The following is a 6,028-nucleotide window of genomic DNA, read 5'->3' on the forward strand; positions in this document are numbered from 1 at the left end:
TGCATCATGCAAATATGTACTCTAGATAGTGGAATATCCAACACTGGGCGGAAGTTAAGGTCCTGCAAGTACCTGTCTGGTGCTCTCCTCCAATTTCTTTTGTCAAGACCAATGACTCCTCCCATGCAATACAAACAAGGGCTTTTACTTGTTGCTCCTTTTGAGATGTTGTACATACACTTTAGGGTTTTGAGATCTCCAGCCATATGCCACTCTACTGTGTATGAACCCATGCCTAATACATCGAGTGTCTTTCCATTTCTCTGTTTGCTTATGACTTCAGGAATACTTGTTTGATGGAAAACCCAGTTAAGAATATCGAAATTCTCTACAGGCACCTAAAATGGGAAAACCAAACCAATCAAATGAAACATGTCTAACCCTTTTTTAAAGCAAAAACTTATTGATATCAAACCTTGAATGTGGCTAATAAGAAAATATTGTTTTCGGATTGCACGCTAAAGTTTCTAGAGTCGTCTGCAGCAATGATTTCATCGAATGCTCTATTCATAAGTGTTATTGTGACACGCTCAACCTTTGTCTCTTTCACTAGCTCGCACTCATCCAGTTTAAGCACAAACTTCAAAACTCCATTGCATTCCTCTTTAGAAACCTTGAACAATTGAACAATATATGTCTGCAAAGCTACTAAATCATAAAATATATTATTGTATTTGTCATAGACCACTTCCTCTGCTGATGGCGATCTGTACATTGCTTCAATGTGAAAAGGAGTGCCCAATGTCCGAAGCACTTTTTGGTTGACCTCTAGTCTTGTCTTTCGAATGGAGAAAGGATTTGGCAGCAACGTGTGCTTGAGATTGAACTTCTTACTTTGTTGCTGCATAGTTCTGTAAACAGAAAATTAAGTAAATGGACTATTTCCATGTTTTCAAATGCTACACATATCACCCAATATATCTAAAAATTACAGACATTTGATTTGATAGGTGAAGACAATTGATTCAAACACCAGACATACCAAAAAATTGCAGAATAACCTTTGTTGGATATTCCGGCTTCACCAGAATTGATTGAACATCCCGTGTTTAGAGTTGATTATGTTTCAAAAGAGTGTCAAGTTGCTTAGCAACAATCTTGCAGTAGCGCTTATCGTCCAAAAGTCCGGCGACATCTTTGCATTTTAGTATGAGACCATAAGGAATTGAAGAAGTTGGTGTGTTGCTGTCAATATTTGACTGAGGATGTAGCAACGATCTAAGCATAAATATGAAAAGTAAGATATAAAACTACAAATGTAAAGATGAATTAAACCTGCTTGAATGATAATCTTACTTGATTGCTTTAACCCTCTTCTTCAAACCCCCAAACCGAGGACCCAAGACAGTATTTTTTTCTCTGAGATCGTGCATGAGCTGCGTGATGCTTTCTTTATTGCCTTTCAGTTGCTGAGCGCACTTTGCCATAGTTTGCTTCAAGCAAAAATTTTCTTTGTGTGCAAGGTCTCTCTCAAGCTTAAGAATATCACTTCTGGCCGCCAAATGCTTGGTGTAGCCATATAAACCAGAATAACCGTCTCCTACGTAGTTCAACAATGACGTTATGTTTCTGAACGGTGCAGTTGAGTTGGTGATAGGATGCTTAGTATATATCTTGCCATCGACCCAAAGATCGATGCTCTTTTTACCTTGAAATCTGAAGTTCTCTTTTGAAGCTTCGGAAAGGATGTCTCGCTTATTCTTCTTGTGGAGGGGCTCGTATTCTCTGGACAGTTCGATATGCATATGATACACATCGTTTTGACTCCTCGTTTGAGTTCTGTGTGAAGATGATAATGACATTGAGACGACTTGATCAATTAGAAAGCTCAAAACAGAGGAGAGCGCAAGAGTGGAGCAAATGGAAGAGAGCTCAAGGGAAGAGACTGTGCGAAGGCGGAAAGCAAGAGAGACGCAAAACTGAGGAGAAGAATAACATTCAGTGCACCTCGTTGAGCGTCAAATCTTAGTTTTGAAAAATCCAAAAGATTGAGATAATTGGCCTTCAATTCGGAGTTGTTGTATGTTATCATTGTCTGAACACTTTTTGAGAGTTTTAATAAACGTACCCCCCAAATCTGATATCTGAGTTTTTTTGAAAGTGAATATCAAAAATGAAATTATGGACTTTTTATTATCTCTCTTTAAGCTGACCTGACATTTCTTACAAGGCCCATTTTTGAGTCCAAACTTTTCCTAATGATACGGTAGCTCAAATCTACAGCTTTAAACAGAAACATGGTGAGTCTGTTAGGGATTGTGCAACTCGAATGAAACAATACATTGCCAGATGCTCAGAGATAGAGATACCTGCAGAATAACGACTTGTATCTTTGTTTTTGGAGGGACTGCTAAACAAAGAACTTCATGCCATCCTCTATAGTAAAACGCATACAACCCTAGAAGCATGTGTCTCAGATGCTATTGACTTAGGAGACAATTGCGAGATTTTCAACGAAGAAGATGTCCCTAAGGATAACCAAAGCGAGAAAACAACATCCACTAAACCAGCACAAGTGGGAATGGTTGCTATGGCACCACTCTCAGCCATAGAAGATATGCTAAAAAGGATGAACGACATGATGAACAACATGCAAAAAGCACCTATCAGAAGACCAGGACAAGGGATACCTCCACAAGGAAAACCAATTAGGCCACAAAAATGGTGTGAAATCGAGGGTAAATGGACCAACCATGAGACCCAGGAGTGCTACCTCAGACCAAAGTATGATGGGAATGTTCAGTACGATGGTGCGTCCAAGTCATGTGGACCCATGAAATAGCCAAGAGCAGATGCATAACAGTAGATAGAGTGATAACAGGGTGCTTGGACACATGATAGGTGTGATTTTGAGCTGGTGTCCTCATGATATGTATGCCATATGTGACATTATGCAGGTCAAGCATTGGTTTTCTGAGCCCAAGAAGTTGGAAGTAGGATCCCTGAGCAAGCGAATATAAGTTTAATGTGAAGACATTCGTGACAATCGTCATGATTTTTTTTGCGGCGGAGATGTCATTGGTCGATGGCCTTTGAAAGGACTCTTTTTGCTTGGGCTGGAGTATTGACTATTGTCATTCAAGAGCTTGCAGGGTTTCGATATGCAAAGCCCAACGTGATGGACGCTTTGCTGGCGGGAACATTGTCCAAGACGTGAGTAAAAAAAGAACAAGTTTCTTTAAAAATAGCCATGCAAAAAAACGAGTTGCAGGACAGACAAGGTGGCGCTGCAGCCATCTGGAAGATAGAAAGTGGTGACGCCATGGAGAAGGGGGGCGTGCCAGGAAAGCAAGAGACGCCATCTGGACGGAGAAAGAGGGGCACCATCTGTGAGGTGGCAAGGCGGCATGAGAAGGGTGGCATGCAGAGAAGGGCCGGGGGGCGGCCAACTGGCTGGAAGGGGGATAGGGGAGTTTGTTGTGGCCATGACCACGCCAGGAGAAGAAGGAGAGCCACAAGAAATTGGGGATGCTGGAGAAGCCGTGAGCAAGAGGGAGGCCACCAGCTATGGGGATTTTGTAGGAGGAGGGTGACTCAATGCTACAGGGAATTGGGAGGCGAGCTCCCTTGCTGGAGGAGGTTGAAAGGAACCCTGAACACGTGATCATCGACAATAGAAGGGTTTGGAGCCACCAACGAGGGTGACTAATTGGAGCAGGCCAAAGAGAAGGAGGTTGAGAGATGCATGAGGACTGAAGGTCGCCAAGGGCTAGTAGGGAGGCAACAGAGGGCCACTAAAGAGCATTAGATAGGAGGGCTCATATATTCTGCGCCAGTTGCATGAGAGGAGGCCATGCACACGAGCTACGCACATAGCACCAAATGCGTCCCATCTAATATATTACACACACGCGTGGGTGCATGTCTATACGCTGTGGAATGAGGCAAGTTGTTGGCTAATGGGGGCTACAATATTCAGGAGGTGGTTTGTAGAAGCCGTAAAGAGCCACAATATACAAGAGTTTATCAAGGACCGTGATCTAGGAGCGTAGTGCACGAGCAAGAGCAGCTACAATAGAGATAGCTTGGGAGAAAGACTCAGGTTGACGTATAGAGCCGAAAACTGCAAATTAAGGTGGCAGAGAAGTCCCGATTAGGGTGAGTACGGGATTGTCAAAGGCTGCATTAAAAGGTAGAAGCATGGCAAACCTGAAGCAAACAGGAGGAATGCATGGCGTCCAATTATGTGATGATTTTATGAGAAGAAGGTTGGGGCTCTTTGGTTTACGCTTAATTCTGGATTGGTTGGATGCTGCACTAAAAGACGATAGCTTTTATATAATTCCATCGCTGTATACTCTTTCAAATCAGCCTTGTCATGGTCTCCCTACTCTGACTATATGAACAAACTTTATGTTTCCTCTCTTGCATTTGCATTTAGTGATTTTTTTGGATGCATTAGTTTTCTAAAGAACCAAAGGCTGAGAGCCATGGAGGCTTGTCTTGCAATTCAGTATATGCAGTGAGGGTTGGTTGGGTATGGGCATCTGGGTTGTCTGAGTCTGGGTGTATGCAGTAGTCGTTTACAGATTGTGTGATAGTGTGTGCGATTCTGCATGGGTAGAGGTGCGGGTTGATCCCTAGGCTATACTATAGAGGCATTTATACTATGTGCTCGGTTTGTTCCTACTTCCCCCTTTCCATCAGTGGTGCCCCCACTGAGGATATATTGATTTCACAAGTGATGGCGTGGTGCAGTAATATGCTGCCAGATTTTGGGTTGGTGTTCTCAGGTGAACAGGATGCTGAAGAATATTGGATCTCAGATGTAGAGCTTTGGATGTTGTCGATGCAGATGGTGACCGATGAAGCCAAGGCAAAGGCTGTGCCGCTGGTGATGCGAGGGAAAGCCAAATCTTGGTTCGAGGGGTTGAAAGTTCCTGATCGGCAGTCATGGAAGGTGATTCGAGCTCGGTTTGTTGAAGATTTCAAGCGAAGGCTGTCACCTACAGAAGTGGATGCTCAATTATAGGTATTAAAGCAAGATGTGTTTGAAGACTTCAGTGTGTTTCTTACCAAGTTTAAAGATATTTGGAAGCAACTAGCTGCTGCTACCCAACTGCAAAGTGGAGATTTTTTCAAGATCAAGAGGCTCATGGCGTTCTTACACCTAAGGATTTGAGAAAAGGTCGAAGATGGTGCGGATACATATGAAGACATGGTCTATCTGGCAAAGATAAAGAGCAGAAAGGTGAAGCGGAAGTTGGAGCTGGGCGTGTTGAAGCCAACAGATTATATGCCTATTGCGGAGGTAGCAAAGTGCTATTTGGTCTGACCAACGGTGGCTCCAATTGTTCAAAGTGCAGAGCTTGTTGAGGTAAGGCCTACTGTTGGCTATGTTCCTTGGAGATTTTCAATTTGTGATGTGCATTTGCCGAGGGTGGACGAGCTTGTCAACGAGGAGAAGCTCCATATTGGGGTGAACCAAGGTGTGGAAGCGATAGCAGATGTGGAGGTTCCGATGTGGATTGAAGAGGTAAAGCCTGTGCTTGTGGAAAATTTTCATGAAAAGATAGCAAAATGCAATCAAGTTGTAGATATCGAGGATTCAGAAGCTGATGAAGAGAGTTGTTAACCCTCATGGCTCACAGACACCCTATCACCTACGACGGACGTTGTATTATTTACTTGGTAGAGTCACGTACCGGGCTTGTTGGTCCAATAGGAAAAGGGTAAGAGTGATCGCCGATGAGAGGCGCACTCTAACTGGAACATTCAAGGGATTAGTTGGCTAAGCATGGGTGCCCAAGTGTGAATGGAGCGAGCTCATATAAAAGTCAACTAAACCTAAAATTCACTCATTCTCTCATTTGTGCAATTGAAGAGTGCTCTTGCTCCATCTCCATCTTCTTCTTCTTCATCTCCTTGTGTGTGTGTGTGTGTGTGTGTGAGAGAGAGAGAGAGAGAGAGAGAGATCAGAGAGAGAGAGAGAGAGAGAGAGAGAGAGAGTGCAATCGAGCATTGCGACGGCACGACGGCGGCGAGGCGGTTGCGTGCGGCATAGCGGCGTCTCCCTCTTCTTCGCGGC

At 43.6% G+C, this 6,028-nt stretch overlaps 1 pseudogene; it reads left to right on the plus strand.

Moving 5' to 3' along the window:
• The first annotated feature begins 3,605 nt into the window (after positions 1-3,605).
• LOC147418580 (uncharacterized) lies at positions 3,606-5,802 on the plus strand (annotated as a pseudogene).
• Positions 5,803-6,028: the final 226 nt, after the last annotated feature.

The sequence above is a fragment of the Adiantum capillus-veneris genome, chromosome 30 (assembly GCF_014529385.1).
Source record: "Adiantum capillus-veneris isolate H3 chromosome 30, ASM1452938v2, whole genome shotgun sequence".
Classification (NCBI taxonomy): Eukaryota; Viridiplantae; Streptophyta; class Polypodiopsida; order Polypodiales; family Pteridaceae; genus Adiantum; species Adiantum capillus-veneris.